The 19,624-nt window shown below is 39.1% G+C and overlaps 1 protein-coding gene across 49 annotated transcripts in view; it reads left to right on the top strand.

Moving 5' to 3' along the window:
• Window positions 1-19,624, top strand: part of FOXP1 (forkhead box P1) — a 499,998-nt gene that overhangs the window by 199,506 nt on the left and 280,868 nt on the right. For 19 of the 49 annotated variants that reach the window (XM_043551444.1, XM_043551437.1, XM_043551475.1 and 16 more), the window contains one exon: window positions 14,417-14,482. The gene's annotated coding sequence lies outside the window, so the exon portion shown is untranslated. Of the gene's footprint in view, window positions 1-7,077; window positions 7,315-14,416; window positions 14,483-19,624 lie in introns of those variants that run through there. The other 30 variants (XM_043551448.1, XM_043551455.1, XM_043551471.1 and 27 more) reach the window with 5 other exon arrangements.

Raw genomic sequence — 19,624 nt, 5'->3', positions numbered from 1 at the left:
GAATGTACATTTTCCTAGCTTGTGGTCCAAGTTACTTGAAGAGCCTGACATGAGTTATAAATGCTGTGTTTAAAGTAAAACTTCATTATGTTTCGGTGGTTTCGAAAAATGTGCAGGAATTGAACTCAAAGCGTTATTTCAAGGTATTACGATGTTTTAGTTAGACTTCGTATTCCTCTAAATTAATCTTTGCATACATTATTATTGTATTTTGGCATGGGCAGCACGTAGTTCTCAGTCATTTTGCGCTACAGGCTTAGGTTTCCTTGGGAAGAGAAAAGAGACCAGGCCATATTCTTCTCTGCGACACAGTGCTGTACGTAAAATGGCAGTTACTCTGCATTTGCAGCAAGTATCATTTAGGGTAGAATTGTCCCACAGGGTTTAATTGTTTTAGAATTGTTCGTCAGATGTGACTGGCCCTCAGGAAGGAGCTGTTGTGTCTGCAGACATCCTTGTGCACCCATTAAGCACTACCTCTTTCCTTAATCATAGCAAAAGCCTGTGTAGAATGTGGGAATGGTTTAGCAGTTGGATCCAAAGCTGGTTCATATAAAAGGGGTTTATTTCTGTTTGGAAAATATGAGCCCGTTTTTACATAGACCAGGTGTGGATTAAGTTCACTGAGCCATTCACCCAGCCCTAGGTTTGTGGAAGACTGTTATTAATTCTTACAAAGAAGTTGTACAGTCAAGTCAGAGACATCTCGTATTAAAATCAAACTGAAAAGGATTTTAAAAAAAATTAAGTGTTCGTGATCCCAGATTGATAGCCCGAATATAGGTACAGGCTTAACCAATAAAAATATATTTATTTCCAAAGAAAATAATCCCATTTGCCTCCGTACCAAGGTCATGAGTGCTTAGGGTTTGTGTTTCTCCTCCACTGAACAATGACTGCTCTTATACCTAAGCAGCTGGATTTCTTGTTCTGCGTTAGGTGTCAGTGGTGTCATCAACAGTTGCACATGAAATCAGAAACCAAAACCTCTGTCTTGGCAGGTGAAAAGCTTTTTGCTTCACCTTTAAAAGGAGGACAAAACAGTCCGTGCAGCTCCACAGCAGCCTAACCGCTTTGCAAGACAGAGCTAGAGAGACGCCTCTAAACAACCAGCTCAACTGTACGTGGAGCATGCCAAGGAGCCAGATGCTGCCACTGGAAGAATATCTTTAATAGTTAGTCATCTGGCTCCAGCTGTGCTAACCTAGGCCTGGTAGGCAGCCATGTGTTTGTGCCGGCCAACTGATGGCCAGACACTAGAGCAGACTTAAGCAATTAGTGCAGTCCCCCATCCGGTGGCTGGATTCGCTGTGTGTGTCCTGCAGATAACCACACTTGTTACTCAAACCAGAGACTTCTTGTGGTCTATGGGCATCAGCTATACTAGATTAATTTAGAGGGAGCCTCCCTCTGGCTGAGTCTTCGAGAGCTGTGCTAAGCTTATTTCAGTCAGTAGTCACTCTCTGAAAATTGAAAACTATGGATAGGAAGTCTATTGCTACAGGGTCAAGCGTTGCCTCTGTTGTATATGCTCCATACGGCATTTTGCCTGAGTCAGGACTGTCAGGAAGCAGAGAAGTGGTGTATTCTTGGTGGTGGTGGTTGTTTTTTTCCCTCAGAAAGCACATTTTATTTGGTTTAGAGCAGCATTTTTAACAGAGAACAGAATTTTGACTTGGATATGTCATTATAGAAAGATAGTCAATTAAAAATAAGAGCTTTGAGTCAGCACCTCAATACTGCGGTGACTGGTGTTCTGTAAATATCTTTGAAGTATTGTTTTTGGTACCATTTTTATGTCAAGCTTTCACAGTATGAATCATTATGGTTACACTGGTGATTTTTCCCTAAAGAACACAATAAACCCCAAACAAAAGCGAACTGTTCTTTCAGTTAAACACGTAGGGCCCAAAACCTACCTTCGGATAAGGGGGGCATGCTTAAACAGCATAAATGATGCCGTGCAGCAACCGTGCCTCTGAAATGCAGTGTGTACTGATTCTACCTCCATCCATGTCCTCTTCTTAGTAGACCTGAGCCTGAGAGACACTGAATTCCTCTTGTAAATTGCTGAATGCCTTCATCTCCCTTGCTCCTCAGTGACGGTGCTAGAAGCCTCTCACGGGTCCTGTTTAGGAGAGATGACTGTTGCTTGTATTCATGATAGGGCTTATTCGGGCACCAAAGCACTTGTTCCAGCTATCAAACTTTTGCATGCTGCTATCCCTCTCCCCTGGTAGATTCAGGAGATACTGAATATACAGCTGAAACCACACCAGCCAGGCTAAAACCATTCTTTTACTGAAGTGGATTTTAGCTGGGCATGTTGTGGTGCGCGCAGAAAGATCAGTGTTTTGTGAGGATGGACAGAGGAGGCTGGCAAATGGGAGTGTGTGAGCGACTGTGTGTTGCGAGGGGGCCATGTTTGCGAGAACATACAACCTTTTCCTATGTTGTGGCAAGTTGTGTAAGAGGAGGCTTCGTAATACATGATATGAATGTCATCGGTGAAAGAGTGCAGCATGTTGGTGGCCTGTACCAGATGTGTGGGACAGGATAATAAGCATAACATAGGGAGAGTACAGTCAGAGAGGAATCCTCCTTTATGAGCTTGTGGTGCTATACATTTTTTTTAACTCATTTTTTACCTTACTGTCATGAGCGGATAACTTTACCTAGTGCTGCCTTCTGGGATCCATCCTATCTAGTAAGTAATGTAAGATGTGCCTTTGCCCGCCCATCAGGAGGGGAAAACCTTGTACTGTGATGTTCCAATCTTCTCGCCTCACACCCCTACAGGTAAATATTAAATTTTGCAATGGCATACAGCAGTTCCTCGATTGTGGGCAGTTTAAAATAATTGGTGCAAATATTTGAAATCCTAGATGGAAAAATGTGAATAATATTTATTCATAGATTCATAGATTCATAGATATTTAGGTCAGAAGGGACCATTATGATCATCTAGTCTGACCTCCTGCACAACGCAGGCCGCAGAATTTCACCCACCACTCCTACAAAAAAACCTCACACCTATATTTAGTTTCCTTTCCCCACATTTCTTCTCTCACATCCCATTTGGAGAGACAATCCAGAATCTAATCCAAAATCAGATCCAACATACCCATATTTCTTGAGCAGGTGATTTTGTTGGGCACAGCCTTCTTCACCCTCTCGATTTTCACTCTGTGACACAAAACAAGAGAAGCGGTGAGATTGAAATTTTGACCAGTGCGTTATCCAGATACCTGACACAGTGTGTTGATATGAGAGTGCCTTTACCACAAGGACTTTCTTGGTGGTTTTGCAGCTCCCAATAAGTAGAAAAAGCAGAACTAATAATGTGAGATGCTAAAATTTTTTTTTCTTTAGGAAATTGATTAAATGCAAAAATGTACTGTAGACATATTTAAATACTATTTTAAAATGTGATGGGCAGGAAGCATAAGTGATGCCATTTGGTTTTGTGGCATCAGTGTGGGTTGGTTAAGGAGGTGGGGATAAACTTTGGGGATTATTGATATAGCATGAGAAGAGCCAGATGGTTGTATTACACATCTTTTGTGTACTTGTTTGCTTCTTAAAGCAGTTGCAGAATTTTGCCTTGGGCAAAATTTTCTCTGTGCTTGTGTGTTCCCCTCTGAATTTACTTTTGACAAAGTGCATTGCAAAGATGCGGGAATACTGTGCTTTTTCACTTCCTTTCCCTCCTTTAAGTTTGTTGAGTCAACAGAATTGTGCTTAAAAGTAGTTTTTGACTTCTGAAATAAGTTAGTAATTAGGGCAGGTTTTGTGTGTGTGCTCCGCACCAACCTCCCATTAGAATATTGCTTTTAAGAAGTGTCATTTTTTAAATTTTCCTTGTGTGTTTTGGAGAATGAACTGCAAAAATGGCAAACTAATTTTTTTTTAATGTACTAGTTATGTAGTGTTCTTGCAATAAAGAAATGTTGTCTTAAAGATTAATGAGCTAATGTTTCCATTACTTATTTTAGGTTTTGAAATTGTGGTGTACCTGATTCATGTTATCAAAAACACTTACTTTGTGGTATTCAGGTTGAGTGGGAGATGGTTATGATAGGTAGGTGGTTCTTAACTGGATGTTTATGTGACATTTGTTGGAACTGCTTATCACCGGAACCACCAAAATTTACATATATTTGTTATTTCCCTTTGAAAGCAAATTATGCTTTATTTCCCATAAAAGATGAGTTGTTTTAAGAGTTTTCTTAAGTAAGATTTACAATGTAGAGGCCTGATGCTTCTGTCACACCGGTTATATGCCAGTGCAACTCCATTGACTTGGTTTATTCCTGATTTACTTCACTGTAGGTATGTAAGCAAAGAATCAGGTCCCTATATTTTTATCAGTTACATTGGAAACTATCAAAATAATTGTAAATATGCTTAATCTCTTCTTTTCTGTGAGTGAGGAGCACACTGGTAGAAGTCCACCGTATTCACGTGAGTAGTACCTGTGTTTTTTAGGAGATTGTGTACAGCAAAAAATAAAACTGACTCCCGAGTGGTGGGCCCAATCCTGCACTATTCTACTCAGGCAGAAGTCCCATTGAATTCCTTCCCGGCCTGGAAACTATGGGATCGGGCCCTTTATTTGGAACCGAGAGTATTTGATGTGAAAACAAGAAATGTACAATTCTAACCGTATTGAAATTTCTGTCTGTATTTAGTCACAAGTCTGAAGTGACTACTTCTAATAATGATGCCATTGTACTCATCCTATCTGATCAGTTCTTGAAATGTTTTAGTAAGTCTATCTTACAACATTATAAGAAGATAATCAGCTGCCTTAGAAGGTCCCCATCTGGAGTATAGAGTTCTTTTACTGAAAGATGTTTTGCCTTTTTGAGATAGCTCTCGCATTTCATCATCTGTTGTGCAGAGATGAAGTGCATATGAAAAGTCAGTGACTCTGAATCCATCTGTTGTTATTATTTTCCACTGATAATTGGCTTGAACAATGAAATGTCTGTGTCTGTAGCCTTTGAAACTGTACACCCTGTTTATTTTCTGGAGGTCTTACTCCATTCTCTCCACCCCACACTTTTTTTTTTTTTTTGGGCTTCATTTTCTCTCAAGCTTATAGTTAGTGGAGCTTACATGAAGATGACATCTTTGACTCTGGGCATCAGTATGTGTCACTCAGCATCTAAAGCTTGCCTACATATTTTTATCAGAGTCCTATGTCTTTTCTGTTTGCTTCAGTATAGAGCAGTCTTACAGCAGGAAGACTGGCAGATCCAGAATGCATAGACACCTTACCTGAAATGTGGTATTTATTTCACTTTCCTTATTAAAATATTAATTTAGAGTCCAGTATCTAATACTTATGAAATTAGATACTACCTATAATTGTATAATATATTCAGTTGCATCTAGTTTTGCATGATACAGAGCATTAATATTGGATTCCACTAACAGCAGTTCCATTAGCCTGCTCAACCAGTATGAGATATATATGAGCAGGGAGGCATAACTACCAGCCAGAACTGCCAAAACAGTCATTAGAAGCTCCATTGGGATGGACAAAGGCTTTTACACAGTGATATACTGATTAAATTTTGTTCTATGGTTTATTTGCATCAAGGTTAGATCACTATCGTCTATTTGAACCGTATTATCTGACACCTTATTTGGAAGGTCATTTCAATGCAATAATAGTGAACAATATAGGGGTTCTAAAATTTCTTGTGGGATCCCTTCATGGAGGATTTTTTATCCTGTTAGGTTTTACTGGCTCATGATAGCAATTTTATTTTTCTTTTTGCTCTGATCGTGAATTTATGCAAGGAAAAGTAAAAACTGTCTCTACCCTCCTCCCCTCATGCCACAGGAGTGCAAGGAAGGGTAATAAAATAGGTTAGTCAAATGAAAAGTGCTTGTTCCTCACTAGAATCGTTAGTGGAATCCAATATCCTACCAAATCAGCCGTGCTGCATGCTTTGGAATCCAAGCGAATATATGGTGCTTCTTTTTAAGCCCAAATCCTCTTTTTGTGTGTGTGTAAGTGATCTTTCAGAATGAAATTTAGGTACGGAACATAGGGCAGTAGTGTACAGTACATATCACACTGTAGGCTGTAGCATTAGAAAAGAAGGCAGGGGAGTATAATCTTATTTATGTTTCAGTAGCAATCATTTAATACTGCAAGTTATTAAAAAATAATTAAATTACTAAAGCCAACATGTAGCTAGGACTTACAATAAAAGGTCAATGTGATTTGACTCCTTAAATTAGGAAGGGACACTAGTGAATTACAATTGCTTAAAATTTTTGCTTTCTGATTCTGTTCTTGGGGTGTAACGATGAATGCAACTAGAACATATTTATTTTCTCTGGAAAGAGAATACATTGTGGCATTATGTTATGTATATTTAATTGCAATAATAAATGCTTAGGGGTGTTTGGTGGGAAACATGGTCTTTGGTAATTGTAGTTGTTTTTGGAAGTAAATATATTTTTGAGATACTTTTATGAGGACTATTTTAGAAATGACATTTTTAAAAAAATCTTCAGAAATTTCTTCCTTTCCCCCACATAACCAGTAAATAGGAATGTATTAAACTTACAATAATTAAAACTATACTTTGTATGTGAAATGTCTTTTTATGTACAAAAAAGAAAATAGAGGGACAGCACAAATCGAAGAAATTCAGATTTTATATTATAACTCAACAGTGACTGTTCCCTGTTAAGTCCCCTTTTAGGAAAAGAATGGACTGGAATTCTAATGAATTTTTATTAGGAGTGAAAATGAATTTTCAGGTGGTGGTTTGGTCTGTTTCTGGTTTGGTGGGGTATGTGGTAAAGCCAATGTGTGGCTGACAAATGATTTATTTATTTTATTTAATTTTATTTTGCCAGAACAGTTCCCAGATTAGAAATTAATATGATTCATATTGATTATTGCTGTTATTATTTAGTATTGTGTGAGCACAGACTTTAGCCGTGTGCTTTTTTAGCTACTATCCCCTTAAACTGGCTGTGTAGCTTGTCAGAGATCAGGACAGGTAGAATGCACAGCAGGCGTCTGATTTGAGCCAGTTACTCATTTGCTGAGTGTTTGTGTTTATGCAAAGGGGCCTCTTCCTGCATATTTAATCTAGAGTAAGGCAGTGGCTTTTGTTGTGTTTAGACCACATACCTTCAGTCCTGCTTCCTTACACTGCAGCCAGTATTGAAGCACAGAAAGCCTGGATAGTTAAAGTGCTTTCGTGTTTTCAAACTCACAACTTTCTGCAGTTGGTTGGGAATTACTGTACAGCTCAAAGCCTTGCTCCTCCTCATTAATGGGTAAGTTTGTATTTCATTAAAATATGTTACTTTTGTTTCTCTTCCCCTTTATAAATGCACAAAATGCTTGATATTATTTATTGTCCAGTCCTCCTTAAAGCAGTCCTGGTCAGCTGAGGTAGTTTATTGCAGTGAATTAGATCAAGAATACAGGTGCTTCTGGAGTATACCTTTGAGCTTAGAGCTAAATACTGTATTGCAATAGACAGGTTATTTTGAAGGGGGGGAGCAGGGGAAAAATGAGTTCAGCTTTATTCTTTGTACTAACAAATCCTGTTTTGTAACTATCCTGAAGATAATGCTTCCATTGTTTGCCGAAAGCTTTCAAACAATGTGCAACACAGAACTGTAAAAGCAGCAAGAAACTCTTGTCTTTATTGTCTCCCAAGCAAGGGTCCTCACCAGAATGTCTGTGCTGTAATAGGAAGGTTTTTCTTTGTGGAAATTGAATAGTCTCTTCATTGATATTAATAGCACACTAGAGATGTTAGCCATGATGCAGAGTACCAGGACTATAGAGTAGGGAACCTGATATTGCGGGGGGAAAAAATGACAGTCCTATTGCTGCTCAGTGTGGGAGACATCCCTCCATGAGAACAGAGTTTGCATAATGGCACTCTAGGTTAACTGTTTACTATAGGCATTTTAATCTCCAGCTCTTTTAATATAGATGTAATTACTGTCACTTGCTCTCGTACTTATTAACTCTACAGCTCAGTTTCTGACTCAGTCTGAACAAATTACTTTTAAAAATGACTTTCTAGAAAATCCGTGCAGTGTGCTTTTACAGTACATTCTACTGTATATACAATTCATGCTTTAATAGCAATAGAAATTCAGCTTCCTTTTCAGAGTCAAATGAGAGAGAATTTATACCAAAAACACAGAAAAAAATGACAAAGGGCACATCTTCAAAGCAGAGTGTTGTAATACATAGAGTGTTTGGAGAAATGTGGAAAATGTGTATCAAGGCCAGTAGCAGTTTTGGTTACCAATTAACTATTTCCTTCATTTGAGTAACTCGTCTCAAACAGAAGAGTGTGCTGTTCCACCACATGTTGGAAAGTGTGAGCATCTGAATAAAATTTCATCAATCTTATTAAAATATGTAGGGACTTTGGTCTTCTTGGGTGCAAATCAGCCTATAGACTCATAAGCATTTGTTAACAATAAGACTGGTGAGGGTTTTCAATAACAAAATTACAAATACCATATCTAATTGTAAGTATATTACTTTTATACTCTGGTTTAAAAAAAACAAAACTTTTTATGAGGAAAAGTACCTCAGTCAAAGCACCTTGTGTGATTAGCGCTATTGTATTCTTAAATTTTGATTGATAGAGATAATAGTTTTCACTTAAAAATACAGACAGGTACTTTAACTTTCCATGACAATAGCTATTTGCATTTCTTTTATCTTTTTGTTTAACATTTGTGGGGGTTGGGATGGATTTGATTATTAACTCTTATAGCACACTAAGGTAAATGCTAAAACAAAGCTTTTGTTAAAGCTTCAAAGGTAAAACAGCAAATATTGTTTTTAGGCTTCAATATTTAAAGGCTGTTAAAGGATACCTCAAAAATATTTTCACATGACCATGACCAAGGATATCACTTTGTTATAAGGTAAGAGAGAGTAGCTTTTTTTCCCCTGTAAAGATGGGCAGGCTTCTGCATTGCTGGTTTTTTGGCAGGCTGAAGACTTTTTCGTGAGAGAGAGAGAGAGGGAGGGAGAACAGTTTAGACTAGTGCTATCTGTCTCACATGAAAAGAGATTCAAAATTTAAGTTCACAAGAATCTGAAAGATACTAGCACAGACGGTTCAAAAGAATGGGCACTGCGAAGAGTAAAATATCATGCAATGGAGCATTTGTCAAATGGGGATATGTATATTATGTTTGAAGCCAAGAAAACTAGAAGGTTAGTTTCTGTTAAACCAAAAATGAGTAAATAAAATAATAGCACACAAGTCGCAAAAGGAGTGCACTACGCACTAGTGGGTTGTGGAAGTGTGTTCAGAATTCCCTAAATGTGTAGTTTTGAAAGGTAGACTTCACGGTTGTGGGTACTGAAAGTAACACTTTTTTTCGTCTTTAAATGGTGCCAGAGTAACACTTTAAGATTACAGATTCAGTGGCTGCTCCACAGTGATTGGGGAGGAATCTTTCATATTACTACTTCCATTATATGTGAGGTCAAGTTTCAAGATGAGAATTATAACACAGCCTCAAAATGGTTAAGACTGGCATTAACTAATGTATGGAAAGTCATTTTAAGAAACCGTGAAGACGTTGCAAGGCTAAAATGCACTGTAAGATTTGATTATTTTGCTCTCTTAACATTCTGTAAGATGTTCTCTTATCATTTGATTGGACGTTTGACAGGTTTGATACTTTCTGGGAACATGTTATGGTCTTTAAGTCAGAAGAATCCAACAAGGGCTAGTAGCTCTCTTTTATGCTAAGTAATTTATATGAGTCAAATAACCAGTCTATCAGTGAAACATGCTAGACTTATGACCATAGTTCAAATTTTGTACTGTAAGCAATGTGTACTGTACTTGCCTGTTAGCTGTACTTGTATATGATAGTTGATTAAAAAAAAAAAATTTAAATGAACTGCGATTAGGGATGTTGGCCAAAACTGAGTGTTTCTTTTCCAGCATTGTGATAGAAATGAAATTTAATAATAATATTTTAAATGGAGGAGATTTTCAGGGCTTAGCTTTATCCTCATGATATTTATTTTATTTCAACTTAGAATAAATAAAAAGTGCCCGTATGTGGGCTTTGAGCAGCCAGCAAATTATTAAAAATCAAAGTGCAATACGAGCAGCTCACTTCTTCCACCAACCATCAGCACATCAGCAAATACAAACACTGTACATTTACCTGTGGCACAATCCATCTACCCTTCTTCAAAGACCAGGTGAAATAAAAACACCCTGCCTTACACCTTTGGATTTCCACCTACATTTCACTTTCCAAATAGGTAATAATGACACCTGGGTCAGAATATGGCGCCTACAGTATCTCATGACAGTCAATATATATCGCACAATAAAAAAATCATCATCCTGATAACTATTGTGGAAGCACTTGTGTATGGTAGTCTTTAAGTTATTCAGTTTTTAAAATTTTTTAGATTCTCAAACTTCAACTCTGGTTCTGATGAAGGCCTATGAGCACCTCTCTACTAGTCATTGTTTAGCAGAATCATTATGCACATCAGATTCTCTAAATTAAAAAGAAAGTTGAACTATAAACAAAATAGCAGATAAAAGTACATTAATTCATTTTTGGCTTCTTTGCAGCCCTTACTTTTTTTCGAACTAAGCTCCCCCACACACTCCAAAACAAAATAAAATCACAAAGATAATATATAATGAAAGCAAATGTCAGCCTGGTTGTCTAGACTTAACTATAACTTGGTTAGATTTGAAGGAAAAAATAGTCTGTTATTCCATTATTGGATCTCACAATTTAAAAAAAAATAAAAAATTCTAATTGTGGTTCTGAGGTTTTTATATTTCGGGGCTTCTAGGAAGCCTTGCAGTAAACAATTAAAACAGAAATGTTCAGTTAATATATTCAGGTGTGAAACTAAAGTTGTCGCTAACAAAAATCAGTCCATCAATAAATACTAAATCAAATTTCTGAAACTGTCTATAAAAAAAAAAAAGAGAGAGAGAGTCTGCTTTCTAGGTATTGAAATGGAGTTTTTCCCCAGAGGTTTTGGTTTCTAATCATATTTATCCCTTGTAGGCTCTTCAAGGCAGGGATGTTGGCCCCAATCCTGCAAACACTTATGCCCGTGAGCAACATTCTGCAAGTGAGAAGTCTCATTGAGATACTACTCACCTTTGTAAAGTTACTCAAGGGAGCCAGTGTGTGTGGGAGGTGGGCCTGTGTTCATCACACTTTGGCTTCTGTACAATGCCACACATGCTCTAGTACTATACGATACTACTGTTTAATTAGTATAATCTTCCTCCCCAGGTCCCCCGATTTCATTGTCTGATTTATATTACTGATTGAATATAGCTTTACAATCATCACTCACAGTTAGGGCCCCATCCTACAGCACTCACACAACTCGCTCTTTCGGATACGATTAGTCCCCCTGAAGAAACTACCCGCGGGAGTAAAGGTTGTAGGATCAAGCTACTAGGGTGCCATCCTACTGAGAGCTCAATGGCAAAGCTTATTGTGTCTTCAGTGAGAGCAGACTCAGGGCCAGTGTGACTAGTCAGGACCTGATCCAAGTCCCACTGAAATCAATGAAAGGCTTTCCACTGACGTCAGTATGCATTGGATCAGGCTCTTAATCCATTTAGAATCATTGCCAGCACTGTCATTTTAAAAAAAAAATGCAGTCTGCTCCCCCAAACAGTCCTGCTTTAACAAATTACAGTAAAAATGTCTTTTAGCCAAAGATCTCCAAGTGCATTGCAAAGATAGGCATTTCCTGCATTATCCCCATCTCACCGTTGGATAAACTTGAGACACAGAGTGGTTAAAGCCAAACATTTCAATCATGTCTACTAAAATCCCAATCCTGCAAATACTTACACTTGTTAGTAACTTTACTCATGTCTGCAGTGCCATTAAAGTCAATGAGACTACCTGCATACATAAAGACAGGTTTCAGAGTAACAGCCGTGTTAGTCTGTATTCGCAAAAAGAAAAGGAGTACTTGTGGCACCTTAGAGACTAACGAATTTATTTGAGCATAAGCTTTCGTGAGCTACAGCTACATCGTGATGCATCCGATGAAGTGAGCTGTAGCTCACGAAAGCTTATGCTCAAATAAATTGGTTAGTCTCTAAGGTGCCACAAGTCCTCCTTTTCTTTCTGCATACATAAAGTTACTCACATGTATAAATGTTTGCAGGGTAGGGGCCATCATTTACATGTCAAAGTTTTGGGGTTCTCAGGCAGCTCAAACTTGTGTTTTTTGGAAAATGTTGACCTAAGCCCAAGATCACATACCCAGTCAGTGAGTGATTCCCTAATAGAACTGAAATAATCATCTTTGATTCCAGCCCTGTGTTCAAGTTGCTAAACCATGCTTGCCTCCCTTGAGCAAACACTAGTTTGGGGTTGTTTGGGGTTTTTTTTGTAGCATGTGTATCGAATATGCTCCACAGGTGTTTAGAAAAATGGGCAAATGTTGTATGGGATTTGAGACATTACCAAGAAACAACTTTATTTGAAGTAGTCATTTTCAGGTATTTGTTTTTTTTTTTTTAAGTTCAATTTTAAAATGGTCTACTTGTATCCTGCCAATCTATTCTGTGTTGCAAAGTGCAGTACCACAGGTTTGCCTGAAACATCCAGAAAATAGATACAACAGAACTGATAAACATGAAAATAGATTTAAAGGACCTGATCAAGATCATATTTCCACCAAAGTGGAGTAAAAACCTTTATTGCTGTGACTCTAACAGTAAATAGTATGTCAGAGTTCATGTATTTTACTTGCAAGGTTTTGATGTTTGAAGGTGAGACCTACCTATTGTGCTTTTAATATTGTGCCTGTCTTTTCAGGCCTCAATCAAGAAAATCTTTACTTACCCAAGTAATCCCACTGAAGCCAGTGGGACTGCTTGCAAGCACTTATAGATCTTGGACCTTAGTCTCCAATATTTTATTATGAGAACTATGTAAAACTTCTCATTAGAGGTGTTTAAAAAAATCATCTAATTTTTGCAAATGAGCAAAAAATCAAAATACAGTACTTTCCATTTTCATCTTGATTTTAACCATTTTTGTCTTGCTAAAAATGTCATTTTTCAGTGGTGTAAAGGTGACATGTAATTGTGAAAATTGTCTGTGTTTGCAGAATCAATGGTAAATAAATGAATTTCCTTCTGAAAGGCTCCCCTACCCCACCCCTGAGTGAAATGGATGGCAAAAAGCTGCACCAGATCCTGGAAATGGCATACTCTGTCAGTTGATCAGTTTCACAAACACTCCCAAAGGACCCCACCTTTATCGTGTGAATTTTGTGAAACAAAGTTTTATGCAGCCTTATTATTTCACACACCAAAATTTCGTTGAGTTTCTGTTTCATGTTACATTGTCTATATCAGCAAATGCTTGCATATTTGTCTGCCTCTAATGAATTAACATTAGATATTACGTGTACTTCTGCACACTGTTTAGAAGATCAACATTTCAGTTAAATTATGTTATAGTTTTATTTTATTAATGCTTTTGGTCAATTGACATGGAATTAATTCTAAACACTGTTAGTAACTTGATCTAAATTAATAAACAAATGTTTTTCTTTTCTCTTCTACCATATGTTGATCCCAATTACGTGAACAGAAAGTGGCAGATTGTCATGTTTCTTAAAGGATTACATAGTGTTTTGCATAAGAGAGAGTACACAAGATGCAGCGATATAGGTTGTAACACACTTGCTGTTCTTCCTTTCTACTCTATTTTTTACTGACACCCATTTTTCTTATTAACCCTGTGCACTTTGTGTAAAAAGAGGACCTGAACACCCCAAATACCAGTAAACTACTTTCTGAATTAAGCATGACAGATGCATCTCCTCCAGGACTGTATCTTTTGGAAAGGGGGCGGGGGAAGGACGACAGAGAGAACATAAATAGAATTACAGGGGTTACAAACACACACACACACACACACACACACACACACACACAAATTAACTAAGCAGAGACCTATTCAAGCAAGTCTGGGTTCTGAAACAAAGGACGTGAGTCATATATTATTCAAAGTGAAACTAAATTGATAGACATCAAGATTAAGAAAGTTTATGGTAGAGAACAAAGGTGTCTCATCTTCAGGGATTTTTTTCCTCTCCCCCCCTTCCCTCCCCCCAAACACCACATTGTTCTTGTTGAACCGAAGAGCCTCACGCTGGCTGGTACTGATAAGCAGCAGTCCTGTGACTTTATTGTTTTTATTAACTCTCTCTGAAAGTCATTCACCATTAAACACAATTGAATTCATTTGTTGTTTTATTTATGTTTGTACTTGCTAATGTGGTAACAATGAAAATGCTTCAGATGTTGTCGCTAGCACTGATCTGCCAATGACATTGTGGTATCCTCTTTGTCTCCAGGGTAAGAAGAGTGACCTTTTTGGGTGGCTGAAACTGAAGATTGCTTTGCAGAAGCAACGAAAGTAGGTAAATACAAATACCATTTTGCACTTAGTTTGTATAGACTGACCTGCCTATATATGGGCCCAATCCTGCAAAACCCAGGCATATTCCTTACTTGCGGAAGTAGCCCCTGGATTTAAATGGGAATGCTTGCGTGAGTAAGGACTGTAGGATTGGGCTCTAACAAACTTTTCTAACCATATTCTTCCCTAACTTAAACCGTGTTCATCTCCCAACTAAACCAATGAGTTAGACCCTCTTTTGAAACTTAGGGAAAGAAGCACAAAGGTGGCCCTTTTGGCTCACACCTGGGGCCATTTGGCCACCAATCTTGTCCTCAGTCTAAATGAGAGCAGTCTTCTCTAATTTATGTTGGCTGTCTATTATCCAACTGGCTCTCCCTGCAGCTGGGGATCATGTCATACCCTCTCTCTCAAAGATGCCCCACTCCTCGCGCATTGAGTGGTGTCAGAGATGCTGCTGTCTGCTAGCCAGCTGAAGACTCCATTATATAAGATGAATCCCAAGGGATGGTCAAATTGGCATTATGGCTGCTTTGATTTGGGCTAACACAGCAGCGTAAGAGCAGAATTTGGCTCTTAATCTAGTTACTACTACTTATCCTTGTAACAGTTAAAATGCATGCTTTTTCGTCTTTTGGGGCATATCTAAAAGAAAACAAAACAAATCAGCTCCCTGAAAGCATTCTTTTTTTAAAAAAATATGAAAATCCTTCACTTCTACCTTAACTCCTTGCCTTTCTTTTTGTTGACTTTTGTAAGTTTAAAGTTAGAAAGGAATATTAACATCACAAAAGTAGTGATTCATAAAATTAACTTGCAGAAGACAGGAGTAACGCATGTCAGTGTTTGGTATTGAAGTGGTGTCATCTGACTGAGGTTCATATGGCTGCTTTATAATCACCTTCTTTCAGAAATTAATAGTCGGTTAAGCACCATAGCAACAAGCGACACTGATGTAACCGTTAAGCAGTGGCTGCCGTTCACTGTGATGTCAGTGCTGTTCTCTTGACCTTCTTTGAATATAAAATGATGATTTCATTTTAAATTTAGAATTTTACAGAATGATTAAATATATCAAAGAATTAGAGCTATTTTTATTTATTTATTTTTTAAAAAAACATGTTTAGGAAAAAAATCAACGCATTCTCTTCTGTTTCAACTTAAAATAGATTTATGGATAATGGGTTCTTTAGCTCTTTGTTGCCAAAAAAAAAAAAAAAAAAACTATTCAGACAGGATGAAATTCATGGAGTTCAAGTGAATATTGCAATCTATGGCTGTTCCTGTGGTTTATGTCAGCAACACGGTATGCCTTTCCTTGGAATGTGGATATTATTATTGTTTGCTTAAGGGGTGCCTCGGATGTCTTAGGTATTTTTCAGACATTCGAGAAGGGACAGACCCTGCCCTGATAAGATCACAGTCCAAGGCATATAGCTGTTTTGTTTCTCCTTTTGGTTTGATTTAAATTGGCCTGATGCATAACGAAAAACTTTGCACACTGGGATACATCAGAGCCCCTCATGCTTTACCGTATGCTTGTAAAGAAGAGCTTATGCTGCAATATGTGGACATCCTATTACATGATATACATGAGTTTAGGAATACTATTTACAGTACAAAACAATGTTTTAAACTAACTTGAAGTTTCTGACCTACATCTCTGCAAAAGCAAGGATACTTTGTATTACGGTAGCCATGATACAACACATGCTTGGGCTTGTCCTCTTGCATGCATCATGTAATACTAAGTAGCTTCGATGAGTCAGAATCGTAATGTATAAGGCCAGAAGGGACCATTAGATGATCTAGTCTGACCTCCTAACAGATCATTACATTTAATCCAGTTCCCCCCAGGTATTAAGCCCAGTAACTTGTGTTTTGACTACAGCACAGCTTGTTACACATCTTCCAGAAAAGCATCTAGACTTGATTTGAAGACATCTTGGAGAATCTACCACTTCTTCGAGTGCTTGCTCATGTCTGTTCCACATTAGGTGTGTGTGCTCGCCACATGCACCAGTGCCGGAAGTTTTTCCCTCAGCAGTATCCGCAGGGGAGTGGCTCTGGTGTCCTCTGGAGTAGCCCCCACATGGGCCGGCTCCCCCCACCCTCAGTTCCTTCTTGCTGCCAGTGACGGTGCACGGACCGTTCGCTGCTCTTACTAGCATTGCTTAGGCTTCGTTTGTACGAACTAAAGTTCTTGTAAAGTTAGTGTACCTAGTTAGTAGTTGAGTTAGTTAGCCCTTAGCAGTAGTTTAGAGTTTTGTTAGTCCCATCGGTGACTTAGCCAGGGGACGGGGCATGCCCTGGTCCCCAGGCTTTAAGCCCTCCGATCACTCTAAATGGCCCATGCCAGTGAGCGATCCACATAGTAGCTGTCTCAGGTGCCTTGGTGAAGGGCACATAAGTGATAAGTGTCAAATTTGCAAGTCCTTTAAACCTAGGACTAAGAGCTTGAGTTCAGACTCCGAGCGCTCCTGATGGAGTCGGCGCTCGCTCTGGTCCCAGAGCAAAGGTCCGACTCGGCACCCAGCACCACTGCATCAGTGTGTAGTGCCATGCGCCGACAAGCTGGCACTGATCCCCATCCATGGCCCTGGCCAAGAAGTTGAAAGACGGTGGAGGATGGTCTCCTACTCCCCGCCAGGGGAAGGACAGGGCTGGGGGCGAGCTAAGACCCGCGCTGGGCAGCTCATCTCCCCTGTCAGGAAATTGGGCTTCAGCTCATGTCGAATGATGCAACCCACCCTGTTCCTTGCCTGGAAGCCTGGACACAGAGGCGAGCCTTCATCAGCTTCAGGGACCCTTCTCTTCTCGAACAGGAGGTTCAGGGGCTCTTACAGCTGGAGAGTGTGGAGGAGGTCCCGCCTCCTTACCGGAACAAAGGTTTCTGTTCTTGATATTTTCTGATCCCAAAAGCCAAGGATGGGCTGCGTCCCATCCTGGACCTTTTAGACCTCAATAGCTACCTAAGGAAGCTAAAGTTTCTCATGGTCTCTCTGGCCTCCATTATCCCCTCCCTGGATCCGGGAGACTGGTATTCTGTCCTCTACCTGAAAGACGCATACTTTCACATAGAGATCTTCCCAGGACACAGACGCTTTCTCCGTTTTACGGTTAGTTCGGCCCACTACCAGTTTGCAGTCTTTCAGTTTGGCCTGGCTACAGCACCAAGGGTATTTACCAAGTGCATGGAGGTAGTTACGGCCTACCTCAAGCGTCAGGGTATGCAGATTTACTGATACCTTGACAGTTGGCTGGTCAAAGGCAACTAGAAGGCTCAGGTCCAACACAACATTCCTGTACTACAAGCCATGTGCTGCTCCTTGGGACTACTGGTCAACCACAAAAAGTCCATGTTAGTTCCAGTTCAAAGGATAGAATTCATTGGGGCCGTGCTCGACTCGACCCGGGCGAGAGCGTTCCTACCGTTAGTCAGCTTTCAGGCCCTGATAGACCTTATTGCGAAAGTGTCCGTGTTTTCCCTGACAATGACCAGGGTGTGCCTGCGCCAGCTAGGCCACATGGCAGCTTGCACATATGTGGTCCTCCATGCATGCGGCCCCTGCAGCAATGGCTGGTGTCAACCTATTCCCAATCCAGGGGCCAGCTCGCTGCAGTGGTGGACCGATCATGAGAAGGTGATGTTTCCAAAATGCACGGCAGAACACGCAATTTAATAGAATGCAGAGTTGTTCTGAAATGCCAAGACTTGTTTCCATGGCCAATTATGGATCCTGTCCTGCTCCCATTGACGCCAATGGCATGACTTTACATGGTGATTTCAGTGACGGCAAAACTGGTCTCTCTTTTTACAAAATATAAAATAAATACAAAACAATTGACACCCTGGGCTGAGAAGTTGCAGATCGAGTTTCAGCGTGGTGGGAATTGACACTGCAAAGATAATAAACCATGGTAAAAGGAGTTCATAATGGAAATGGTAATGGAGTCCTAATTAGAGTGGTGCCACTGAAATAAGAAGGGTTAAGGGTTTGGTTGATTTGAAATTGAGCTCAACTGCGTGATTACTGAATTTCAGGTGAATCCCATCTTCTGTGTTAGTAGATAAAGTGGCTCAGTGCATTCACAATGCAATGCTCTTCCCTTCTTTAGCAACAGTTGTATGGTCCTTTGCTTCCCAGAACTGCATGGAAATCTGGTCTCAGGCATACAAAGTCGGATGAGAGGACAAGGGTGATGCAGTAGATTTTTTAGCTCCAAGTATTTTTTTTGTGTGAGCTCTGAAGAATGCACAGTGACAAAAATAACTGAATAAACATAGTAAGGGGTTTTGATGGTTAAACCTTCAGCATTCAGATGTTTGTATTCTCCGTTATTTAAGATTGTTAATCATAATGTCTAATTAAATTGCTTTACAAACCAGAGTCAGTTTTCTTCAAAGTGAGAATCAGAATTAAAATATTGATTTTTTTTCCATAAGGGGAGGAGGGAAATGTATTTATAGAGAAATATGCTCAATAATGTTAGTTTTCCTGCAGTAGTCATTTGTTTAAATGTTACATAAAGGCATTTTTGGTAATCAAACAAATTCAGTGGGCATTGTAAGTCAGGGATAGCTTGCATGCTGCAAAATTGGAAAGTACAAAAACATGTTACTAAAGTTGTACATTATTGATAACAAAAGGTACATGCAGACTTTCAAGATAGAAGAGATAATATCCTTTAGAAAACCCCTAACGAGAAAAAATCAACACAAAAGGATTTTGCAAAGTTACACTTAGTTTAAAATTTCAACTCTTAATGCATGGCAGAGTTAAATGGTGATTAAATATTGATAACAAAACTGTAGCTGCTCGTAATTCAGGATCCAGTGAGACAATCAACAAATTAATCTTTGGGTCTGAGCTCAGTTCGTGCTCTTATATTTTTTCTCTACAGGGCAGAACAAGTAAATGCCACTCTACCTTTTTTCTGTCCCCTTAAGTGTGACATAAAGATGAGCCAAAAGGTTTTTCTCTCCACTGGATGATAAAATAGGCCACACCATTTTTCTTTATGGAAAATAACCCATGTAGGACGCCAGAGATTTCTCTCTTAGAGTTCCCACCAGCCTGTTTGGTCAGGGAAGAGCCACTCCCTGACCGAATATGTAACAAAGGCATGGCACAGTGACACT

The sequence above is a fragment of the Chelonia mydas genome, chromosome 7 (genome assembly GCF_015237465.2).
Source record: "Chelonia mydas isolate rCheMyd1 chromosome 7, rCheMyd1.pri.v2, whole genome shotgun sequence".
NCBI classification, from domain to species: Eukaryota; Metazoa; Chordata; order Testudines; family Cheloniidae; genus Chelonia; species Chelonia mydas.
The sequence above is the reverse complement of the archived record's forward strand: the minus strand, read 5'-3'. Positions and strand labels throughout refer to the sequence as shown.